Below are 27,110 nucleotides of genomic sequence, written 5' to 3'. Positions count from 1 at the left end.
AAACTTAATTGGAAAGAGCGAGGGGAGAGGAGACATGCATGGCGGTGAGAGAGAGGGGGAAAATGAAGGGGAGAAAGGGGAATCAATGTCAAGGAAGGAGACAGTAAATGAATGGCGACAAAGGGAAATGGAAGGCAATATGGTGGCAAGGTCAAGAGCCATAAGCTGTTAGCAGAGCTTTAAGGAAGAAGAGGGGAAAGTTCTCATGGAAAGTGCGAGCATGAACTGGGAGGGAGCAAAAAGAGCCAGCATGAACTCAGGGGGTTGGGGGAAAGTACCATCTTGAGCTGGGATGAGTGGGAAAAGAGTTCCAGCTTAACTGGGTTGGAGCGGGAGATGCGTGTCAGGCTGAATTGACGAGGGAGAGAAGAGTGACAGGATGGACTGGGAGGGTTAGGGAAGAAAGTGCCTCAGTGGATGGAAGGGGATTTGGGTGGGGTACAGCATCGCTGTGATCTGGATCTAGCGGGGATACAGTAACTTCAGACTGGTATTCATCATTTCATTAAAGGCTGCCAGTGTCGTGGGATGACTTCAGGATCGGCTTCAGCACTACAGTGCCACATAACCCTTGTGCTTGAACTGTCAGCTTGGCTCAGTGAATGCATTCTCACCTCTGCTCAGCCCACAGAAGGTCGTGGGTTCAAGTCCTCCTGCAGGACATGATCACATAATTGAGACTGACACTTTATTGCAGTACTGAGGGAGTTGCTGCATTGTCAGAGGTGCCACCTTTCTGACAGCACATTGAGCCAAAGTGCCTCATCTGTCGGTTCAGATGAATGTGAAAGATCGCGTTGTGTTATTCGGAAAAAGCGCAAAGAATTGTCCTGGTCGCCATTTAGCCCTCAACCAACACCACCGAAGAAGATTATTAGAAGAAGATTAGCTCGTCATTCATTTCACTGCTGTTTATTTCTTGTAATAACTGAGTGTGTTCTGGAACGCAAAGATAAAACGTCTCTACCAAGTATATCTGCATGCTGCAATTGCAGCCGATTCCCCATAGACAGTAAAAGCTGGTCAAAAGTCACCGATGGCTACATCAGACAGTCTCTGACAGACAAAACCCTGGTGTACACATCAGTCCATTATAAATGGCTAACACTGCACTTTCAAATTGGAAAAAAAACTTGCAGCAGATGTATCATCAAAGTAAACGACCCAGCCTGATCATTAATGAAACTGAAGAACAAATAATTCAAACATTAAGACTAACACTTCCTCTCCTCGCTGACTCCAATTGTTCTTCGTGCCTCGCTTGACCGACGGGTCACATTTTCCGCAGATAGATGTGACCCAATAACCACGGATCCCTTCAATTACTGGACCTCAAACTTCCTGCCAGTATCCTTCAGGGAACCTTTGTCGATATTAGAAGACGTTTAAGAATTACTGTCGCGCGCCACCACAAATCTTTTGCCATAATTCCAGAAACGGAGCGTAGCAGTCAGAAAGACAAGAGCCGACGGGGGGATTAAGGTCGGCAAACAAGTTCTGCACCAAACAGAAAAATGTTCCAGAGGCGATTTAAACTGCAACATTTTATTTTCACAAGGCGGGGTGCAGTGACAAACAAAATGTCAATCAGAAGATGCAACACTAATGGGATCACTGAGCAGAGAGAGATTGCACCACTGCCCCGCCCGCACTCTGATTGCTACACTAAATACATTTGAAGTCTCTTCATGGGCCCTGCCCCATGGTATCCTCTTTAGTTTCACTCGACAATTTAGTGAGATAGATCGATTCTTCAGTAAATCTAGCCCCCTTGAAACAAATGCTCCTATCGGCTGTTATGTTCAACCCTGGACAGTTATGTACTTGTGTGTGTGACCCAGCCTTATCGCGGGTATAGAATTTAGCATTACACGTACGCTTAAGATATACAAAGCCAATGGAACACATCTCACCTGAAGCCATTGGAAATGTTTTCTAATAATTCACTCACAGGGGCTAGGTATTTTCAGCCAGCCTGTTGCAAACGTTGATAGATAGAATGATTGAGACATCAGAGCTTTTTTTCCCACTGCAACAGACGAGCATTCTTTTGCAACCTTATTTTCATCTTTTTGATCCATTAAGCACTATTGATGGATGGCCTGACCTTTTAAGCTCTTTGAAGGCCGCAAGCGTGAGCTACCCCCACCCCGGCCACCGGCCAAAAATAAGGCGACTGGAATATTTCATTTTCTTTTGGCATCTAAGGTAGGTGCCCTCAATCACTTCTGTGCCAACGGTCAGGGAAAGCATTTAAATCCAATATATTGCTTCTTCACCCTCCTCTCTTGAAGGCACTGACCTGTGCTGACCTTGGATTCCACAGGCAGAACTCCAGTGACTCATCCAAGAGGCCATTCTTCATGTGTGTTCCTGGACTGTCCCAGGACAGGGCTGGGCTGCGACACCTGCTGCAGTTCAACAGCCTGCCCAAACTGACTGTATAGGTTCATACTTGAAGAATAGCCACCATGGGCAAGTTAAAGGATGTCTCAATATTCCCAACAGGTGTTGACACCTATAGATGGCGGCGAAAACATAAAATAAAAAAATAAAAAAATAAATAAATGCACGTGTAAATAAACAAATTTAACAGCAGACATAATCGACAGTACGCTGGCATTATTCCATTACTAATATTGTTGTGCATTGGTTCACCTGATTTAGTGCCAGGCTGGCTTAGTTGGCAGCACTCTCACCAACGAGTCATAAGATTGTGGATTCAAATCCTCCTTCAGGACTTAAGCATATAAACTAGGCTCGACTCTTCAGTGCAGTACTGAAAGAGTGCTCCTTCGCTGGAGGTGCAGTCTTTCAGATAACATGTTAAACCAAGACTCTGGCTGCTTGTTTATCTGGAACATAAAAGATCCCATGGCACTCTCAACAATCAGGGTTTTTCTTCTGGTGTTTCCTGGCCATCATTTCTGACTCAAAATATCATAATTACAAACAGGTTTAAGTGGTGAACTACCTCGTCTGCTGCTTCTGGGACCTTGCTGTGTGAGCCGAAATAACAACAGTGACTGCACTTCAAAAGTAGTCAATTGGCAGTGAAATGCTTCAAGACATCCTGAGAACTTAGAGGATATTTAATTGCAAGTTTGTTTTTTCCAATATGATTTACAAGACAGAAAATGCCACATTCAAGAATTAAGTGACAACATTTTACCAAATGACAACAATTATGTGCATTGTGTAAATGTTGCACAAAATGATCTTCCTCGGTGTTCCAGTTAAACATCGTAGGTAATGCAACAAACACACGGTGTTACCACATACCCCCTTCTCTGCTCTCCCATTAACCACAGGCAGACATTGGCTAGTTTTACCGAGCTATTCTTCCTGCCTTTACTCAGCCGCATTCATTCCACGGGACAGCTTTGCTTGGCTCAATTTTTGCTTGGGGATTTGATTGTTGAACAAATCCCACAAAATCAAGTAAGACGTGTTGTTTCATAGGTTCCAATGTAATCCCCTACCACAGCTTTGAAACCCTATAGGAATTCTGGCAAGGGGCCGGCCCAGCAAATGCAACTTTGCTCAATAGTTTTCTGTATTGATCCTTGAAATTATCGAGATTCATCAATGCTTGGGGAATTCCTCAATTTGGCAAGTGCAAGCTGGCTTTAAAAGTGGTAGTGATGACACTTTGGGTAGGTACGTAAGACGAGTTGTGTTTTTGAGTCCAAATCGGAATTCTTTCAGATTTAAGGACTGAATTTCAAATGATCCATTGAGTTATCCTCCACCAGCCCACACATGTCAGCCGTAGATATTGGGCCTCATTCATCTCATCCCCTCCAGAGACTGGGCTGGACCACTGGTGATGGAACCTGAGCTTCAGCATCAAACTGGACCAGCCCGAGATCAGATTGGCACAAACTGGACGACCAGAGAAAGGGCCAGCCATGTCTTCCCATTAGGAACAACAACAACAACAACTTGCATTAGTGCAGCAGCTTTAACATCGAAAAACAGCACAAGGTGCTTCGCAAGAGGCTCTCAAAACCGATTGCCTCACTCCCGAAAGAGGCCACAGTATTCCCTCCTGAAGGTTATCATCCCCATCCGAAATAATATACTGTCAGAATTTGGCTGCTATTCCCCTGACTGCCTCATTCGCGGAAACTGCCAAGTATTAGATCCTATTCCCATGACCACCGTTACTGCTCGATGTTATTCTCTCCTTCAGCGAGATGATTCAGGTTAGGAGAGCACACCTTTCATTCTACACAAGGCACAATCTACATAAATAACCTACAGACAACTTAATCACCGACAGCAAGAAAAAAAAAACGCATACGCACCAAGAAATGCATAAAAAAATATTGTGACGAACCCAACCCCAAATAAAACGCCCTTCAAATGACTGAAGGAGCAGCCACAAAAACAATTAAACCATGCAAAGAATACTGGCAGGCTGCTAAATCATCAAAGGACACATTGGCGAACTGCCAATTGATGCACAAAAATGTTTTTCTTTTAAAATGTTACAAAGGGCCACAGGACAGTGACCCACCTTTGAAAGGTGAAGCCCACTGGTGGCAGAAATAATGGCACTGCTTGCTGTTGAACAGACATTTCATCCGTTGTTTCATGAAGGCCATCATTTTATTTGTGGACAGGCTGGCCATTCCAAGTCCATCTGAATCAAAATGAATCCGAGCTATCGCAACTTTGGGTCTAAGTTTGAATCGGTACCTCAAGGTACAGTGCTCAGCCCCCATCATTGGATCCTCTTGTTTCGTCAAATCAGGAGCATGTGCGAGCCATTATCAGCAACAAACTCAAAGACACCTTTATTCTGCACTTTCTGCATGTTCTGTACCACCCGGTCCAGATGTGAAAGAGTCAATGCTGATTGAGAAAGCTCCCCTGCCTCAACAGTCCCAATACAGTACACACCTTCTGAATAAAGGATTCAGGGGAAATGTTAAAGGCTGGAGAGTATGCTGTAAAACACTTGCAGTACCCAGAGGAGTACCGACATAAAACAGATCACATTGCACTGCAATATCTACTTGTGACTAGAGACACGAATAGACATGTTCTCCACGGCAGTGGCTGCAGCTCAAAGCTCCAAGGCGGTATCGGTGCGTTATTATTCTATAACAGCTACATTTAATTCTATTACATTGTGCGCAGATTCTGAACAATAAATCAGTGAATTGATGCAGTAATTAGTTAGCCCATGTAAAACTAGACTGCATTCTTGAATTCATTTCCCCGCCCTCAACTTTCACACCTCTCCTAAAGGTGTTGATTCCCTCCACTGTGTACAGCTCCACAGGCTGCAGTCACCATTCGCTACTTTGACATTTTTCTTGTGCGAGTCTCAACAGCGAGTGTCGGCAGGCTATGTGACTGCAGAGAGCACCACATGCCGTGAGAAAATACTATGCTCACCTGGTGTCCACACACCTTTCCTGTAAGGGGCGCTGGATAGGGATCGGGAATGGGAGCGCTTATCTCATTTTGTTCCCTAAGCCAGAGGTTGTTGCGGCCCTACCATTACATGTACACAGGTCAACTTCAAAGTAATACATAGAAATTGCAAGACGGAAACAGGCTGGTCAGCCCAACCAGTCCATCTTGGTGCTTATCCTCCACATGAGCAGCAGTCCCAAATCCATTTCACCACCCCGGTTCCCATATCCCTTTATCCTCCTTTCCTGCAACCTATCTCACCTATTCTTAGAGGTCTCTGCTTCAATCATTAACTCCAGTAGTGCAATCCACAGCCTCACAACCCTGTGTAAAAAAGTTTCTCCTTACATTTAATTGTATATCTATGCCCCCTCATTCTAGACCGCTTAATCACGGCACACAGGCTGTTTCTATCTGCTCTGTCCCATCCTTTCATAATTAAAAAATACCTCAACAGATCACTGCTTAATTGTGTCAGCTGTAGCTCAGTGGGTAGAAATCTCGCCTCTGAATCAGCAGGTTGTGGGTTTAAGTCCCACTCCAGAGATTTGAGCACAAAAATCTAGGCTGACACTCCAGTGCAGTGCTGAGGGAGCGCTGCACTGTCGGAGGTGCTGTCTTTTGGATGAGTTGTTAAACCGAGGCCCCGACTGCTCTCTCAGGTGGATGTAAAATATCCCGTGGCACTATTTTGAAGAGCAGGGGAGTTATCCCCGGTATCCTGGCCAATATTTATCTCTCAATCAACATCACTAAAATTGTTTATCTGGTCATCATCACAGTGCTGTTTGTGGGAGCTTGCTGTGTGCAAATTGGCTGCCACGTTTCCTACATTACAACAGTACCTACACTTCAAAAAGTACTTCATTTGCTGTAAAGCGCTTTGAGATGTCCAGTGGTTGTGAAAGGTGCTATATAAATGCAAGTCTTTGTTTTTTCCTCTGGTCTAACAATCCCTGCTCCAATTTGACTTTGTATTTCCTCATACCAGGCGAAATCCCAGTGAACTAAGGAGTCAATTCTTGCAGGGTCTTTGCTGCACTTTGGGAACATTTATATTTAAGGAGTTCCACTGAAGGCAGATACAGTTCTCCCGCCATCAACTGCTTTCAACAATGGGAATCTCCAGAGACCCGCTCGCATTGGAAGCTGTCCGATGAGCTGCCATAGAGTCAAGTTAATTCTAAATGTGCGGAGCTGGGTGCTGCTTGGTGCGCAAGGGCATTCATGCCACGATGCAAAAAAAATGCACAGCGATTGACACAATTCTGCAATTGAATCTTCCTCATTACATCTTAACATGAGCATTCTCCGTGCTTCACGACGAAGTGGTTTAGATGAAGGAATTGAGTGCAATATCTCCAAGTTTGCAGACGACACTAAGCTGGGTGGCAGAGTGAGCTGTGAGGAGGATGCTAAGAGGCTGCAGGGTGACTTGGAGAGGTTAGGTGGGTGGGCAAATGCATGGCAGATGCAGTATAATGTGGATAAATGTGAGGTTATCCACTTTGGGAGCAAAAACACGATGGCAGAATATTATCTGAATTTGGAAAAGGGGAGGTGCAACGAGACCTGGGTGTCATAGTTCATCAGTCATTGAAAGTTGGCATGCAGGTACAGCAGGTGGTGAAGGCGGCAAATGGTATGTTGGCCTTCATAGCTAGGGGATTTGAGTATAGGAGCAGGGAGGTCTTACTGCAGTTGTACAGGGCCTTAGTAAGGCCTCACCTGGAATATTGTGTACAGTTTTGGTCTCCTAATCTGAGGAAGGACATTCTTGGTATTGAGGGAGTGCAGCGAAGGTTCGCCAGACTGATTCCCGGGATGGCAGGACTGACATATGAGGAGAGACTGGATCGACTGGGACTGTATTCACTGGAGTTTAGAAGAATGAAAGGGGATCTCATAGAAACATAAAATTCTGATGGAACTGGACAGGTTAGATGCAGGAAGAATGTTCCCCATGTTAGGGAAATCCAGAACCAGGGGACACAGTCTTAGGATAAGGGGTAGGCCATTTAGGACTGAGATGAGGGGAAGTTTCTTCTCTCAGAGTTGTTAACCTGTGGAATTCCCTGCCGCAGAGAGTTGTTGATGCCAGTTCATTGGATATATTCAAAAGGGAGTTAGATATGACCCTTACGGATCAAGGGGTATGGAGAGAAAGCAGGAAAGGGGTACTGAGGTGAATGATCAGCCATGATCTTATTGAATGGTGGTGCAGGCTCGAAGGGGCGAATAGCCTACTCCTGCACCTATTTTCTATGTTTCTGCTGTGCTGTGAAATGTGACATATTTTTAAACGTCTCTCAAATGTGTCATGATCCTCGATTGCACGCGAGCAGCTGCGAAAAGCATGGGCCGGCACAAAATGCGGGGCTCAGTGGAAAAATAAACAGCCTCCAACCGGCCTTAATTAGGAGTGGCGGGACAGCATTAACCTGAGCTAAACAACGGAGAGTGGCACACAAAGGTCACGGGCCTCTGACTGGGCAACATTCTTTCAACCCTCCGTTAAATATAAAACTACCTTTTGTCCAGTCCCAAACCCGAAGTACCAGCTTCCGCCGCCCCCCCCCCTCCTGCCCCTCCCCCACCCAGTCAGTGCCAGCTCTGACAGATCACAAAATCTTGGGTCACTAAAATCAGCAGCCTTCTCTCAACACCACCTCTGCAATACCACTGAGTGCAATGTGCAAACCTCAGTGATTATCTGGCGTCAGGCAAACTCCAGCTGATCTATTCATGTATGCTGTTCAAATGGAAAAAAATAGGATTTGGCAAATCTGGTTTAAAAAACATAAGGTAAACCGCATTGATGCAGCACCACATCACTTGCATGTGGTATCAATCTATCAAAAATAACAGGATTACTTTCCTTCTCCAAAATATAATTGCATTACATTTACTGCAACAACATAATATGTCTGTGCATTTTTGATGCATATGTATAAACACAGCTACGCGCGCACATTTTATATATACGTATATGTAATGCACGCAAACTTTTAAGCACTTCTCAAAAGTAGAGTGCAGGTCCCTTCACACGAGCTAATTGGCTCCAGCTTGGATCAGGCCGGTGGGATCTAAATGTAACCTTGCAGCCTCTGTCGCTCAGCTGGACAGTATCAAATGACTGCCCTGACCCACGTGTCACCAACCAGAGCTCTGAATCATGACTGCCAACACTATCAGGACACCAATTCTTATTACTTTGCAGAGAGCTCTCGGGATGGAGCAGAGCTTCCGTTGAAGACGGAGCAGTGCAACAAACTGCACCATTTCCCAAATGCTCATTTCCAGCTACACTATCCACACATCTGTGGCCGGCCACGGAGGGTTAACAAGTGAAAGGAAGCCTTGCCCCTTCCCAAAGCCCAGTGGTGGGCAACCTCCGAGATAGCCCTTCCCATTATTATTCAAAAATAATGTGCTCACTGCTCGTTCAGCACTAATAGAATAATGACAGAATGAAAATGCAGTGACTGCGAGTGAATACATACAGCAGTGTGAAATCTCTACGCTCAATAAGGTGCAATATTTACATTTATACCTTTCATTATTTTCACCAAATTAAAAAAAAGAGTTCTGGGTGTGGTTTACCGTGAGTATGAATAATGTGACATACAGAATGAGAAGACACTATTGGTACAGGTATGGTTTCAGCTCTAATTATAGTCTGTAATAAGATGACAATGTATGAATGTGAGGAGTCCGGGGCCATGAATACACAATTCTTTTACATGACAAGTTAAAAGCACGGCCTCTTCATCACCTAAAGAATGGATAAAAAGAGATAACGTTTAAAGGTTGGGCATCTGGTAACCTGACATCGCATCAAACATCCAGCAAACTCTTTGTGCAAGCTACAACACACAACCTAAAGCTCCTTTTGATTCCGGAAATCATAACTCGCGACCAGACACAATCTGCTCCTGCTCTGATATGATTCTTTTCTATAATTACCTGAGAATTTACTGGCTGGGGCTTTAGCTCCTGAAATCATGCTTTTGTTGCCGAGAAGCAGGGGAGCAAAAATTCATTGTGCTGCGAAAAGACTCCTGCACTGTCTCCTGTTCAAAACCGAGCTGGCGGAGGTCCTTGCGAGAATATTCCCATAATTTGCTTCTTCCACTTAAAAGTAAAATGAAGAGAACCACAGAAAAGCTGAGGAATGGCCAATCGACTGGCAAGCAGAAATACTCTGCTACCAAGAGATTTTCCACTGCAGTATTATAAGGGCTGAAGCACGTGATCACAGCTACTGGATGTGAAGCTATTAACTTTCAAGTTTTTGTTTCAGTAAGATTGTTTTTTTAAAAAAGCCTGACAGAAACGAACTGCAGATATCCTTATTGATCGTGCCGGCACAGTTTCCAGATGTTTCTGACTCGGGGGTTACTACTTGTTCCGACACTTCTCTCACACTGACCGGAGCAGCGGAAAAACTGTCAATTCAGCTGCTTCATTCAAAGATACAACCCCTGCTGTGCTATCAGGAGACCTCACAAATAATTAACACTACCTTCTGCCTGCTCAGACCGAGCCACAATGGCACACCAGCACTCCTTCATTTAAATCTGCACAGACAATTTAACCTCCCTTCATTTTATGATTGGAGGCATTTAAAGAAAGAATGTGAAAGGAAGACTCAAAGCGTTGACATCTATCTTCTGAGAAATATTAACTTCGGTCTAATTTCTCGAGCGGAGTAGTGGTGCTTCTTTCAATATAAAATTTCAAATGCTTCCAGCCGTTTTTAAAATTCCAGTAATTGTACAATTCTACTCAAGTTTATATAATCTCATTTTTTTTCAAAAAGCCCAGCATGGAGAATATCACACTAGTTTTAAATTGCGGTATTTAACCCTCTGAGTGCCAAAATTCCTGCCAAATTTTCAAAACACGCTTTGCGTGGGTAGTGGTGGCTGTCATTTTAACTTTGTACTGTAGTGTAAAATGACCGTATTATACTTTTTCTCCCATTTTCATTTAGACATAGAAACATAGAAAATAGGTGCAGGAGTAGGCCATTCGGCCCTTCTAGCCTGCACCGCCATTCAATGAGTTCATGGCTGAACATGCAACTTCAGTACCCCATTCCTGCTTTCTCACCATACCCCTTGATTCCCCGAGTAGTAAGGACTTCATCTAACTCCTTTTTGAATATATTTAGTGAATTGGCCTCAACAACTTTCTGTAGTAGAGAATTCCACAGGTTCACCACTCTCTGGGTGAAGAAATTCCTCCTCATCTCGGTCCTAAATGGCTTCCCCCTTATCCTTAGACTGTGTCCCCTGGTTCTGGACTTCCCCAACATTGGGAACATTCTTCCTGCATCTAACCTGTCTAACCCCGTCAGAATTTTAAACGTTTCTATAAGTTTACGAAAGTGAAAATGGGGAGATACGTTAGACAGACTGCCAATTCACTGTCGCCAGTTTGGCACTATTGCACAAAGTCAAAATGACCCCCTCTAGTTTTTACACAAATCATGCTCGATAAATCGTGAATACTGTAAGGAATCATTCGGAAGCCAAGCACTTGTAAAGATACCACCAGGGATTATTTGGAGCAGAATTTCCATGTCATCGCCTCATGGACATGTCTGTTTTTTGAATTGAATTTCCATGTTATCCTATTAGCCCTGCAGTGAACTGGCAATTTGACTTGGGAAAATCGGCAAAGGAAAGAGCAGGGGTTCATGCAGGGGCTGAGGTGAAAAGACAAAATAAAGAGTGAATTTATCATAAGAAATCCACTTCAGATCAATATGGATTTTGGTGGTCATAGAATAGCACAGAACGAGACCATTTAACCCACCAAGTCTGCGTCAGCTCTTGCGAAGAGCAATCCAGTTAGTCCCACTCCTCCGCTCTTGCACCAAATCCCTGCAATTTTTTCTCCTTCGAGTATGTATCCAACTCTCTTTTGAAAGCCACTGTCGAATCTGTAACCATCAACCGACCATCAACATTCCAAATCCTAACCACTCGCTGTGTAAAAAGGTTTTCCCTCATATCACCTCTGGTTCTTTTGCCTATCACCTTAAATCTGTGCCCTCTGGTTATCGACCTTTCAGTAATTGGAGACAGTTCCTCTTTATTTACTCTATCTAAACCCTTCATGATTTTAAACACCTCGATCAAACCCCCCTCGAAGGAGAATAACCCCAGCTTAGAATCATAGAACCATGGAAACTTCCGGCACGGAAGGAGGCCATTGCAGCCCATTGTGTCTGCGCCGGCCGACCAAGAGCTATCCAGCCTAATCCCACTTTCCAGCTCTTGGTCCGTAGCCCTGTAGGTTACGGCACTTTAAGCTTCTCCAGTCTATCCATGCAACTATAATCCGTCATCCCTGGAACCATTCTAGTAAATCTCTTGTGTACCCGCTCCAAAGCCTTCACATCCTTCCTATCCTTCCTAAAATGTGGTGCATAATACTTCAGTTTGGGGCTGAACTAGTATTTTAACTCGTACTTCATTGGCTGGAAAGCGCTTTGAGATGTCTGGTGGTCGTGAAAGGCGCTATATAAATCCAAGTCTTTCTTTCTTATAGCTTTAGTATAACTTCCTGGCTTTTGTACTCTATGCCTCTATTTATAAAGTCCAGGATCCCATCTGCTTTATTAATTGCTTTGTTAACCTATCCGACCACCTTGAAAGATTTGTACAAAAACCCTCAGGTCTCTCTCTTCTTACATCCCCTTTAAAGTCAGGCCATTTAGCATGTATTGTCTCGCCTCATTCTTCCTACCAAAACATATCACCTCACACTATTCTGTGTTGAATTTCATCTGCCATATGTCCAAGCTTCTGACATCTCTCGACTGCTGACCTGCTTGTACAGCCTTGGCAGATTAACCGGGGGCTTTTGTCCAATCTGTGTTTTTACATTCCAGTGTTCCATAACAAGTTCAAACATCGTACCATCAAAAACGCATTTACATCAGGAAACTCTTGATTGTTTACGTGGTCTATCAGTTTGATTCCACCAGTTCAAGATGTTAAATCTATAACATTTCTAATTTTAATAAGGCATTAATACTTGAGAATTTTTAAAATTCCTATTAGTAACAGGTTGAGGATACAATGTCCGCCATGGCTCAGTGGTAGGTGGCACTCTCGCCGCTGAGTCACAAGGCTGTGGGTTGCAGGTCCCGTCTTTTGGATGGGATGTAGAACTGAGGCCTTTCTGCCCTCTCACGGGGATGTAAACGAGCCCATGGCATTATTTGAAGAAGAGCAGGGCTGTTCCCCCAGCGATGAAGCCAACAGTTATCTCTCAACCAATCACAGTAAAACAGATTGTCTGGTCATTTATCTCATTGCTATTTGTGGGTGCTGGCTGTGCACAAATTGGTCGCTACAGCTACCCATGTTACAACGCTTCAAACGTACTTTATTGGCTGTGAAGTGCTTTGAGAGGTCCTGATGTTATGAAAGGTGCTTTCTTCCTGACATATTTTAGGAGCTAATACAAAAGCAAAATACTGCAGATGCTGGAATCTGAAATGAAAAAAGGAAATGCTGGAAATCTCAGCGGGTCAGACAGCTTCTGTGGAGAGAGAAACAGATCGATGACCCTTTGTCAGATGACCCAGTTCTGACGAAGGGTCATCGACCTGATACGTTAACAGTTTCTCTCTTCACAGCTGCTGCCTGACCCAGAGATTGCCTGCCGTTTTCTGTTTTCATTTTATATTTTAGCAGCTGTTGATTTTGGAATGGGGTAGGACGATAATCTTACTCAACAGATAAATGCAATCCAGGAGGCACTTTGTTACGTTTTAAAAGTATAAAGGTTTCTGCTGAGAAAGACTTAGAGATACAGGGAAGTGGGATAGCATGTTGAGAGTTCTGAACTCTCAATGAGGCCCCTCATTCTCCAGGAATAAGTTACCAAGGAAGCCCATTGAAATGGGCAGCATAAATGGGTGCATGAAGTAATTAGATGTTTCTGGAGAGAGAGAGAGATTTGGTGAAAAGGTTGCTAAATTGTCAAAACGAATTGGGCTCATTAGTCCGAATGCTCTTTTTGTGTTCCTATTAGTTTTTTTAGCTATTATTATTTTCACTCAGTTTTCCCACTGGGATGAGCTGGGCTGTTTCAGTGCATTGCTTTTGGGGGACTGCGGGACTGAGGATGTAAGTCGAGGACAGAGAGCACAAACTTTGGGACGTACTCTGGTTGACATCTCTGGGAGGCACTAAAGAGCAGCATTTTTGGCATTTGTCTCCCTGTGGCAGATGTCGAAAGTGGTCGTCATATCCTGCTGGTAAACGTGAAGTTAGAACTTGAGGCGAGGAAGTGAAAAAATATCGCAGAAGTGAAAAGAGTGCAATGTGCTTCGATGGGTTTTGAGGGCATCAAATCAAGGGGCAGGCTAGAAGAAATACCGTTGTGCAGAGAGCTATTAGAATATGGAGTGTTTGCATGAGTGGCTGTTGAAACGGAGTCCTTCAGGATGCCCGAGAGAGAATTAGAGCATTTAAAGAAGAAAAATCTTAAAAGGGTTTGAGGAATGATCAGGGAAATGGGATTAGAATAGATTGCTCTGCTATGGAGCAAGCACCAGAACAAGCAAGATGGCCTGAATGACCTCCTTCTCTGCTGAAAGTTCGATGATTGACCATTTGAGAACTGCAGTAAATTTTCAGTCAAAGGGACAAGAAGTTTGTTTGCCAAGAACTATTCATTGTGGGTCAGAATTTCTATAAACTCCAGCTAACAACAGCCACTTGGCAACTGTTCCTACCACAGGGCACTGAAGCATCAATGTAGCAACTCAGTCATAACACAAACAAGACAAACATTGACCTGACTCGGATAATTTTACACCGCTGATTATGTCTCTGGTGCTGAGGTGCTGGTGGGGACTGTATCCAGTCGAAAGAGGGCTGTAAGAGAGATATTTTGGCAGACACTTTATCTGTAATCAAACGTGTGCTACTGCTCCACATGGGCAACAACGCACTACATCAATAGAAGCACACAAACAACAGAACACATCAGGCTAGCCCGAAGTTATGGCAGTATACTGGCCAGGACAGTGCCAATGGGGCCATTCTGTACTGTACTTTACACGCCAGGGGATATGAAGCTGGTGAACAAATGGGTCGAGTGTGATCCTTCAATCGAGTAAAATATCCTGCAGAGCTATAATGTCACACACTAATTTTATACCATTCTTTAATTGCAAAAAAAAAATCAATGCCATACAGTGCCTCAAACCTTTTTTTTTCCAAAATTAGATGAATTCAGAAATACTCAAATGTGATTCCTCCAACTGTTCTTCCAAATTAACCGTTCAAATTGAAGCTAGTTTCTGTAGCAGTTAAAGGCTGAGATTTTAAAATATCAAGGACATTCATATTTCACATCAATGGATTTTTAGATTATTCACGAATTAGACCATTTGTTTTAATATTTATTTAAACCTCATTCAATCCCTTTATTGAGCAATGCTAAAGTCTCCTTCTCACAGAGGCTTGGCAAAATGATGTGGGAGAGAACCAGAGGTTTATCGCAAAGGAGATCATTTTCCTGTGCCAGCTCTTTGCTAGAGCATTCAAAAACTCATCCCACGGCTTTGCTTTCTCCCCATAGGCTTGAGTCATCCTCTGCTTCAAAAGGGTAACCAATTGTCCCTTTAAAAGAGGCAATGGTCTCTGCCTCCATCACTCCTTGCAAGAAAAGCATTTCACGCACCCAACAGACATTTCTCCCAACTTCTTTCCTCACTCTCATAGTGGTATTTTTAAATTGATGACAACCAGAGGAAATAGTTCCCCCACTCACTCTATCAAAACCATTCATCATTTTAAAAACCTCTATTAAATCTGAGTGATACCAGGAAGGCCCGACATTTGATCCACTGGCTGCCTTGAGTTAGCTGATCTGACCCAGGCGGCAGAAGCGGTCGACAACTTGCTTCGACAACCCTGGGCTCAGGATGTGAAAAATAAGTAATGATTTACATCCCCCCTCCCCCCGCCCCTTCTAATGGGTTATCAATAACTTGTCGGGAAGGATGTGTGTGTATATGTGCGCATATGTGAAGACAGGATATGCCTGAGCCACAGTTCTCCCAAGTTGGCTAACCTTCTTGTCAAAAGATCACACATGACGAATGACTACTTGAGCAAGGAATGGGAAGGCCGCAAGCATCTGTGGAATTGTAAGCCCAGCGAGAGTCAGTGGCCTAGGTTTTCCAGATGTAACCCTGACAGTAAGCCATTAAAGTGAATGAGTTACCATTGGAATGATGATCAGAAATCCTGGGCTATCGTCTTTGAGAACAAGGGGAGAACATTTTGGGTGCTGGTGCTGGGGGGGGGGGGGGGGGGGGGAGGGGGAGAGAAAGAGAGCAAATAAGAAAAAGATCTTCTGGATGTCATGTGCACTAATATAAAACCCAGCTCTTAATAAGCAGCTACAACAATTCCATTTCATTTATAATGAAATGTTTATTTTAAAAATCTTGTACTCTAACTCTGCAGATCATTAACTGAAGATGGATACAATAAAAAGGGCACTGACTGACGCCAAGCAAGAGTGATTCTCAGGCTGGGCAGATCTTGTCCCCCAAGAGAATGTTTTGGAGCAGTGCCCAAAGTCTTACACACACAGCACTTAGAGAAACAGGATCCCTTTCGGCAGCACCGACAAGAGCACAGACCGCACCGGCTAACACTTAACAACAGCAATTCCAGTCACAAACACCGCAACACTCAAGCTTGCACACAGGGTTGTTTTAACAAACTCATGCTGCCTTTTCTGTCAATTTATAAAAGTCAGAGTAAACAAAGGCTGGCAGCGCCGTTACAGACAGACATATCGATTATGAGGCCCACGTAACGCTTTCGCATCCTGCCTTTTTTTCGGGTTTTATTTCTGATTTTTTTTTTTGCGTTCAAAATCATTTTTGTTCCAACGGTGATTGGTGGTGGTATCACTCGGAGAACATTCTTGGAAGTTATTGAGCTCAACACTGTGCCAGAGGTGAATTTAAGTGGCCGAAGCCATTGAGGTTAATCTAGCTCCCTTTTAGTCAGACTCACTGACTCCTCCAAGCCGGTTCTCCACAGTCAGAGCCAGTTCTTATAGTTATGAATGTAACATAATGAGCAAGACATTTAGGAACGATCTATGAGGTGGCTTTGTGATTCTGACGACAAAGACTTTACCTGGTGTCAGCTGTGACTCAGAGTCTCTGAGTCAAAAGATTGCGAGTTCAAGTCCCACTCCAGAGTCCAAAGCACAAAATTTAGGCTGACTCTTCCCTTAGTGCAGTACTGACAGAGATGCCATCTTTTGGATGAGACCTTGTCTGCCCTCTCAGGTGGATACAAAAGATTCCATGGCTTCTTCTTCTTCGGCAGTCTCTCGAAGTCGAGGATGACGTACTTCGACACTAAAGACAAGTCCTCAGGTGACTGAAGAGTCCAATGCGGGACCTACAGGCTCTGTCACAGGTGGGCAGACGGCGGTTGGAGGAACGGGAGGTTGAGGTGCCTGGGTTGCCGTGCGCTCCTTCCACTGTCGACGCTTGGCTTCAGCTTGCTCTTGGCGAAGAGACTAGAGAGGTTTCCCAGATGCTTGTCCTCCACTTTGGACGGTCTTGGGCCAGGGATTCCCAGGTGTCGATGGGGATGTTGCAATTTTTCAAGGATGCTTTGAGGGTGTCCTTGAAGCGTTTCCTCTGCCCACCTGGGGCTCGCTTGCCATGTTGGAGCTCTGAGTAGAGAGCTTGCTTTGGGAGTCTCGTGTCAGGCATGCGGACAATATAGCAGAGCTGATCGAGCGTGGTCAGTGCTTCGATGCTAGGGATGTTGGGCTGAGCGAAAATACTGATGTTGGTGCGCCTATCCTGCCAATGGATTTGCAGGAACTTGAGGCAACTTTGGTGGTACTTTGCCAGTGTTTTGAAGTGCCTGCTGTACATGGTCCAAGTCTCTGAGCCATATAGGAGGGCGGGTATCACTACTACTCTGTAGACCATGAGTTTGGTGCCCGGTTTGAGGTCCTGGTTTTCAAACACCCTCTTCCTCAGGTGACTGAAGGCTGCACTGGCACACTGAAGGTGGCGTTGGACCTCATCGTTGATGGCTGCCCTTGCTGATTGTAGGCTCTCGAGGTATGGAAAATGGTCCACGTTGTCCAAGGCCTCGTCATGGATTTTAATAACCGGGGGGCAGTACTGTGTGGTGGGGTCAGGTTAGTGGAGGATCTTTGTTTTACAGATGTTTAGCGCAAGGCCCATGCTCTCCTACACCTCGGTGAAGGTGTTGATGATGGCATGTAGTTCGGCTATTTTGAAGAAGGGCAGGGGAGTTCTCCTCGGGGTCCTCGTCAATATTTATCCCTCAACCAACAACATGAAAACAGATTATCTAGTCATTATTACATTGCTGTTTGTGGGATCTTGCTGTGCACAAATTGGCTACTGCATTTCCTACATTACAAGTGACTACACTTCAAAAGTACTTTATTGGCTGTAAAGCGCTTTTGGACAACCTGAGGCCATGAAAGGCCCTTTATAAATGCAAGTACTTTCTTTTCTTCTTGCTGCTTCTGATACCATCTGCAGACCTGCCAATAATGTATTTGGACGGGCAGGTATTGGGGGGGGGCGGGGCAGGAGATCAGACCAGGTTGATTTATGATGGGAGTCTGGGCAAGAAATGAATGGAATGGAATGGAGCAGGATTATGATCGGCAAGGTCAGGGGGTTACGGAGGGTGTGACATGATGCCAAGGAAAGATTCCTCCGGGGGGGGGGGGCGGGTGCGGTGGAGGGGGGAGAATGACCAAGGCCCATTGGCTCAGCAGTGAATTGTTGCAGCCTATCGGGACTCGTCAGAGTGAAATCGGGACTCATGACAAGAATAAAAAAATCAAGACTGTCAGGGGAAATTAAATCATGTCAGTTGACAAGTATGTATCTGAACGGCTCAGTGAGTCACTGCCTTGAAGCGCACTCCTACCAACATGGAGCCGAGAAGATTTGAGGCTCAATGTGACAGGTGTGCAAAGTGGATCAGCAATTGCGAAGGGGCAGCCCGCAGCACAGGAGAGAACTTGCTTAAAATGCTGCTGACGAGAAAGAGAACTCGACTTATTGAAGAGCTAGTTCAGCCACATTTTTACAGGCACACGTTAAAGTAACATTAATATCACAACGCGAATGCAAGGGACGCAATCATTACGAGTAGAGTGGCAGCAGAGTAAAACATCCCAAGGCGTTTCACAACAATGTTATAAGACAACAACAAAAAAAATTGATACCGAGCCACACAAGAAAAAATTACGGCAGGTGAACAAAAGCTTGGACAGAGAGGTAGGTTTTAAGGAGCGTCTTAAAAGGAGAAAAGAGAGGTGGAGAGGTTTCGGCAGGAAATTCCAGAGCTTAGGGCCAAGGCAACAGAAGGCACGGCCACCAATGGTTGAGCAATTAAAATCAGGGATGCTCAAGAGGGCAGAATTTAAGGAGCGCAGTCATCTCAGGGGTGATGGGTTAAGAGGCTGAAGGAGAGAAAGGGATGGGTGAGGCCATCATTAACACTTGCATAATAAGTTAATGAAACTCCTCAGGTTACATGGCCCTCTACATTCAGGCAGATTCTCTCTGTATTCGTTTACATATGTATTTGTAAGAATTGTTTATTATTTTAAAATTACCTCAAAAAAAGAGCAATAGCTATCTGAGACGGGACCGGCTAAGGGAAGACTAACTGGTACTATGAGCATAGTCATGAAGAGCATGAGAAATTAAACTTGTGCAGAGAAGCAGATGGGTACTCCTCAAGGACCGTCAGCATCTTGGAACTTGCAGTGGGCTAAGGACAATCCAGCTGTGCAGCCCCGTCTCCTACCAGCTGAGATGCATTTACCAACTGAAGCAGTGGGGGAGTAGATCCTGTCGACGTGTTGCAAGTGGCTCAAGAGACTTGAAATGGGCAACGCCATCAGAATGTTCTGCCTTGAGAAAAAAGCAGTGACACAACTGAAGATTGTGTGTCTGCAATTTCGGAAAAGATACCAGCCTAGAAATGATTGTTGACTGTTGTGTATGTATAATATACAAACATAGAAAATAAGTGCAGGAGTAGGCCATTCGGCCCTTCGAGCCTGCACCACCATTCAATAAGATCATGGCTGATCATCACCTCAGTACCCCTTTCCTGCTTTCTCTCCATACTCCTTGATCCCTTTAGTCGTAAGGGCCATATCTAACTCGCTCTTGAATATATCCAACGGACTGGCATCAACAGCTCTCTGCGGCAGAGAATTCCACAGGTTCACAACTCTCTGGGTGAAAACGTTTCTCCTCAACTCGGTCCTAAATGGCTTACCTCTCATCCTTAGACTGTTTCTCCTGGTTCTGGACTTCCCAAACATCGGGAACATTCCTCCTGCATCTAGCCTGTCCAGTCCCGTCAGTATTTTATATGTTTCTATGTCCCGTCAGTATTTTATATGTCTTCTAAACTCCAGTGAATACAGGCCCAGTCGATCCAGTCTCTCCTCATATGTCAGTCCTGCCATCCCGGGAATCAGTCTGGTGAACCTTCGCTGCAAGAAGCAAGAACGTCCTTCCTCAGATTAGGAGACCAAAACTGAACACAATATTCCAGGTGAGACCTCACCAAGGCCCTGTACAACTGCAGTAAGACCTCCCTGCTCCTTTACTCAAATCCCCTAGCTATGAAGGCCAACATGTCATTTGTTTTCTTCACCGCCTGCTGTACCTGCATGCCAAATTTCAACGACTGATGTACCATGACACCTCATTGCAGCTCCCCTTTTCCTAGTCTGCCGCCATTCAGATAATATTCTGCCTTGTTTTTGCCACCAAAATGGATAACCTCACATTTATCTACATTATACTGCATCTGCCATGCATTTGCCCACTCACCTAACCTGTCCAAGTCACCCTGCAGCCTCTTAGCATCCTCCTTGCAGCTCACACCACCACCCAGCTTATTGTCATCTGCAAACTTGGAAATATTACATTCAATTCCTCATCTAAATTATTGATGTAAATTGTAAAGAGCTGGGCTCCCAGCACTGAGCCCTGCGGCACCCCACTAGTCACTGCCTGTCATTCTGAAAAAGGACCCGTTTATCCCGACTCTCTGCTTCCTGTCTGCCAACCAGTTCTCTATCCACTTCAATACATTACCCCCAATTCCATGTGCTTTAATTTTGCACACCAATCTCTTGTGTGGGACCTTGTCAAAAGCCTTTTGAAAGTCCAAATACACACATCTACTGGTTCTCCCCTGTCCATTCTATTCGTTATATCCTCAAAAAATTCGAAGATTTGTCAAGCATGATTTCCCTTTCATAAATCCATGCTGACTTGGACCAATCCTGTCACTGCTTTCCAAATGCACTGTTATTTCATCTTTAATAATTGATTCCAACATTTTCTCCACCACTGATGTCAGGCTAACCGGTCTATAATGCCATGTTTTCCCTCTCTCTCCTTTTTTGAAAAGTGGTGTTACATTAGCTACCCTCCAGTCCATAGGAACTGATCCAGAGTCGATAGACTGTTGGAAAATGATTACCAATGCATCCACCATTTCTAGGGCCACTTCCTTAAGTACTCAGGGATTCAGACTATCAGGCCCTGGGGATTTATCGGCCTTCAATCCCATCAATTTCCCTAACACAATTTCCTGACTAATAAGGATTTCCTTCGGTTCCTCCTTCTCCCTGGACCCTCTATCCCCTAATATTTCCGGAAGGTTATTTGTATCTTCCTTCGTGAAGGAATTTGTTCAATTGGTCTGCCATTTCTTTGTTCTCCATTATAAATTCATCTGATTCTGACTGCAAGGGATCTATGTTTGTCTTCACAAATCTTTTTCTCTTCATATATCTATAGAAGTTTTTGCAGTCAGTTTTTATGTTCCCAGCAAGCTTCCTCTCATACTTTATTTTCCCCCTCCTAATTAAACCCTTTGTCCTCCTCTGCTGAATTCTAAATTTCTCCCAGTCGTCAGGTTTGCTGCTTTTTCTGGCCAATTTATATCCCTCTTCCTTGGATTTAACATGATCCTTAATTTCCCTTGTTAGCCACGGTTGAGCCACCTGCCTAGTTTTATTTTTACTCCAGACCGGAATGTACAATTGTTGAAGTTCATCCATGTGATCCTTAAATGGTTGCCATTGCCTTTCCACCGTCAACCCTTTCAAGTATCACTCGGCAGTCCATTCTAGCCAATTCACGTCTCATACCATCGAAGTTAACTTTCCCTAAGTTCAGGACCCAAGTCTCTGAATTAACTGTGTCACTTTCCATCTTAATAAAAATTTTTACCATATTATGGTCACTCTTTCCCAAGGGGCCTCGCACAACAAGATTGCTAATTAGTCCTTTTGCATTATAATAAGTATATACCCTGTACACTCAATGTACAGTTACATAAGACTACTGGATGTATCTTCACACTGTATACACTATGCTTCTATCACCAGAGGGTGCAACTGCTGGAGACCGAGGGGTCACCTGTACACGACAGGTAACCAGGTATAAAAGGGAGCTCACTATGCTGTACTAAATGGACTACAGTCACCACAGTTCAAGTACAATACCTTGCCTCATGGAGTCATTACTAGAGTGCTTACAGACACAACAACTGGCGACGAGATTACAAATTTCCATGTGAAAAATGGCTAACCTTGGCACCTTTCAACAATTTACCGATGGGAAGATTGGGAGGCTTTTGTGGAAAGGCTCAAACACAGTTTCATTGCCAACGACTTGGCGGGAGACACACTGACCTCGCTGGCTGATAAGCGCAGAGCTATCCTGCTCAGAAGTTGTGGGCCCACCGTCTATGGCCTCATCAGGGATTTGCTAGCCCCAGAGAAAACAACCACCAAACATGTGGGGAGCTCGTAACGATGATACAGGAACAGCTCAAACCTAACATCCTCACAGCCAGACACTGGTTCGACACCCACCGGTGGCCCGAAGGCCAAGAAATCGCAAAATATGCTGCAGACCTCAGACGATTGGCTGCACCACCTCACCGAAGCACTGCGGGACACCTTCTTTATTGCAATCAGCCACGAGGGCCTTCTCCACAGGCTGCTTTCTGCGGACACCATGGCCACCCAGCAAAAGGCAATTCACGTGAGCCAGGAATTCATGGCCTTGGCCTGCGATTCCAAGCGGATGACTCACCCCCAGGACTCTAAGCCGGCAAATACTGTGAACTGACTGGCACCTTTGAGAGGCAAGGCTGCTGCAAGCAGTCTCTCTCAGGTTAGAGAGAACAGAACCCAGAGTCCCGCAACCCTGAGTCCTCTACATGGGGCCAATCGGCCAACCCCATGCTGGCGCTGTGGATGAAATCACAGAGCCCACCAGTGCCGCTACAAAGACTATACATGCAAAGGCTGTAACACGAAGGGCCGCCTCCAGCGAACGTGCAAGAGAAATTTTACTCACTGAGTCGATGAAGAGTTGGCCGATCATCCAGACTCCAGTGACGATGAAGAGAGAGTCCATGAGGCAGCTCAGCCCCACGCTGAGGTGTACGGTGTGTTTACCTGCTCCACCGAGAGTTCTCCGTTGAAAATGGAAGTCGAAATCAACGATGTCCCAGTCACGATGGAGGTGGACACAGGGGCGAGCCAGTCACTGATGAATCAAGTGGCCTTTGAGAAACTCTGGGACAACCCAATCGAATGACCTACAATGATCCCGATTCAAGTGAAGCTGCTCACCTACACAAACACCACCATCCCAGTCGTTGGCAGCGTGGATGTCCAGGTGTCCCATGGCGGCGCGATGCACAAGTTACCTTTGTGGATCATTGCAGTTGATGGCCCAACGCTGCTAGGAAGAAGATGGATGAAACAAATCCGTTGGAGCTGGGAAAACCTCCAGCCTCCGGTGATCGACGTCCTATGCGGTCCCAAATTTGGATCCAGCACAACACCTGAGAAATCAGCCGCTCAACTCGACTGCGTGGAGACGACCCAGACCGCTCAACCCAACAGCGAGACGATCCAGCCCAAATGACCCAACCTCACCATCCAGGCGCCAGTGGCAGGACTCCGGAGGAAGAAAATCGGTGCAGAGGTAACTTCCCTGCTTCCGTGGCAGAACCTGGAGAGAAAAGGATCACCGCAGCCTACCTCATGGAGAGAAAGGAGATGGGCCCGCACTACGAGGTGAAGCGCTGAAGTAAAGATGGCGATGGCCAGACCATGAGGGGCAGTGTTGAGGGAGCAACACGTGATGCCGAGCAGCGAACCGGATTGGGGTAAAGATTGCAAGGCCCTCTTAAAGGAAACCAGCAACCCATCATAATTAAAGGGACAGTTCCACTCTTTGTACTGCGATGCCGGTAATACACATGTAAAAGATGTAATTGACAAATGCATGTAAGTGTGTAAATGTAACTAAACGTGTTGAGTCGGGCAATTGCAGTCAGAGCTAATGTATTATAACAGTAAATGAGAAATGATGTGCGATGCCGGGTTCTACATGTACGCCGACAAAACCAAGGGCAACCTCCCGTCGGAAGCACCCAGGTCCAGCGGGCTACCCGATCACATAGGCTGTGCCTCCGGGACCAATGTGATGCCCCAGGGAGCGTGGCCACACACAGAGAGAGCATACCAGCTGCAGGGCCAGTAATCAGCGGACGGCAAAGGCACCACTACTGGTACCCTGCCCCAGATCGGCTCTACCTCTCTGGCCACCATGCCAGTACTGGGAGCAAGAGGCGAGCACCCTCCAGCCCTCCCAACGGGACCTAGGATGACCAGGCTTCCACTACCGCTGAAGGGCAGCAGGGAGACACTGCAGCCATGAAAGGAGGACAGGGAGGCCACATACTCCTGTAGCTTTGCCCACCACTACGCAACAGCAAAGGCCGAGACTCAGCCAGGTGAGCAATCCGAGCCCACCCAGCTGGCAGGGGGCGCAGTGCCGCCATCAGACAACCTGGACACAGTCCGGTCACTCTGGAACTAGCATCCTCACCTACACAATCCAGGGGCAAGACTGTGGTACCACGTATATACCTTACCTGTAAAATGTACGTGTTCCACTACTGCAGAACCCAAACAGTGATGTAATTAATCCTATGTTTCTTTTTTGTTCTTTCCTTCTGTACATGTATGCATATGCAGGTGTTGAGCCACACACATGATCTATGTATGGAGGGGGGGGGGCGGAAATGGATCTATGTAGCCATGGACACACATGGATCACACCCAGAACCCACTCAACCCCCCACTGCAACCTCAAACTGTCCACTGCTGACCATTTCCCAATGTTGTGGCAATAAGGACTTGGGGGTCAACAGGGAGAGAGCCAAGCCAAAGCATAGACAAGGTGCAAGGGCTTTGGGCACTCAAGTCGAGGGCCAGAGAACACAATACAAAGGCCAGTGACTTCGGGGAGAGTAATGTTGTGTATATATAATATAAGTATATACCCTGTACACTCAATGTACAGTTACATAATACTATTAGATGTATCTTCACTGTATATACTATGCTTGTACCACCAGAGGAGGCAACTGGTGGAGACCTAGGGGTCACCTGCACACGACAGGTAACCAGATATAAAAGGGAGCTCACCATGCTGTACCCTCATTCAGCAGCTGCAATAGAAACATAGAAAATAGGTGGAGGAGTAAGCCATTCGGCCCGTCGAGCCTGTACCGCCATTCAATAAGATCATGGCTGATCATTCCCTCAGTCCCCCTTTCCTGCTTTCCCTCCATACCCCTTGATCCCCTTAGCCATAAAGGGCCAGATCTAACTCCCTCTTGAATATATCCAATGAATTAGCATCAACAACTCTCTGTGGCAGGGAATTCCACAGGTTAACAACTCTCTGAGTGAAGAAGCTTCTCCTCATCTCAGTCCTAAACGGCTTACCCCTTATCCTAAGACTATGTCCCCTGGTTCTGGACTTCCTCAACATGGGGAACATTCTTCCCGCATCTAACCTGTCCAGTCCCGTCAGAATCTTATACGTTTCTATGAGATCCCCTCTCATCCTTCTAAACGCCAGTGAATAAAGGTCCAGTTGATCTAGTCTCTCCTCATATGACACTCCAGCCATCCCTGGAATTAGTCTGGTGAACCATTGCTGCACTCCCTCAATAGCAAGAATGTACTTCCTCAGATTAGGAGATCAAAACTGAACACAATATTCCAGGTGAGGCCTCACTAAGGCCCTGTACAACTGCAGTAAGACTCCTGCTCCTATACTCAAATCCTCTTGCTATGAAGGCCAACATACCATTTGCCTTCTTCACCGCCTGCTGTACCTGCATGCCAATTTTCAATGACTGATGTACCATGACTCCCAGGTCTCGTAGCACCTCCCCTTTTCCTAATCTGCCGCCATTCAGATAATATTCTGCCTTCGTGTTTTTGCCCCCAAAATGGATAACCTCACATTCATCCACATTATACTGCATCTGCCCACTCACCTAAACTGTCCAAGTCACCCTGCAGCCTCTTAGCATCCCCCTCACAGCTCACACCGCCACCCAGTTTAGTGTCATCTGCAAACTTGGAGACATTACACTCAATTCCTTCATCCAAATCGTTAATGTATATATAATAAATGGACTAAGGTCACCACAGTTCAAGTACAATACCTTGCCTCATGGAGTCATCACTAGAGTGGTTACAGACACAACAGTTGACAATATCAGTGCCATCAACAACCCACCCCACCACGGGTTAATGCCTCAGTTAAAACAGCAGACAGAGACTCCTGATCCAAATTCATTAAAACACCCATGTGCTACGGTCGCAAACGGTAATTACTAGCGATACAGAAATACGCGTGAAATACATGATGTTTAACCAAATTAAAAACAGAATATACTGGAACGGCAGGTTAGCGATTCAGAGCTGCAAACCTTGCCTCTTTTTTCTCGTTCTTGTACTTCCGACGTGATGTTGAAGTTCAGCCATGATCTTATTGAATGGCGGCGCAGACTTGTGGGACTGAATGGCCTACTCCTGCTCCTATTCACTCAGAGGCTGGTGAACCTTTGGAATTCTCTACCTCAGTGGGCTATGGAGGTGCATTCATTGCGTATATTCAAGACGGAGATCGCTAGATTTTTGTATATTAAGGGAAACAAGGGATATGGGGATAGTGCAGAAAAGTGGAGTTGAGGTAGAGGATCAGCCATCATCATTGGCAGTCCCTCGGAATCGAGGAAGACTTGCTTCCAGTCCTGAAGGGAGTTCTTTGGTGGCTGAACAGTCCAATACGAGAGCCACAGACTCTGTCACAGGTGGGACAGATAGTCGTTGAGGGAAGGGGTGGGCGGGACTGGTTTGCCGCACGCTCTTTCCGCTGTCTGCGCTTGATTTCTGCATGCTCTCGGCGTTGAGACGCGAGGTGCTCAGCGCCCTCTCGGATGCACCTCCTCCACTTAGGGCAGTCCTGGGCCTGATCTCATTGAATGGCGGAGCAGGCTCGAAGGGCTGAATGGCCTACTCCTGCTCCTAATTCTTATGTTCTTATTTCTTATGTTGACTGTTATTTCTGAAGGTGCACAACGGGCATGTTTTCACCACAAGCTGCTTCACCAAGGAAATAAATCTTCAGCCACAGCGGAAAGCTGGCCAGGCCTGGTCTGCCAATGTTGCCGAAGTTGTTGGATGAC

At 45.5% G+C, this 27,110-nt stretch overlaps 1 protein-coding gene across 6 annotated transcripts in view; it reads right to left on the bottom strand.

Moving 5' to 3' along the window:
• Window positions 1–27,110, bottom strand: part of LOC139262996 (teneurin-3-like) — a 924,456-nt gene that overhangs the window by 398,196 nt on the left and 499,150 nt on the right. The window lies entirely within an intron of this gene.

This window comes from Pristiophorus japonicus, chromosome 1, assembly GCF_044704955.1.
Source record: "Pristiophorus japonicus isolate sPriJap1 chromosome 1, sPriJap1.hap1, whole genome shotgun sequence".
NCBI lineage: Eukaryota > Metazoa > Chordata > Chondrichthyes > Pristiophoridae > Pristiophorus > Pristiophorus japonicus.
This window is presented reverse-complemented; position numbering and strand designations above follow the sequence as displayed.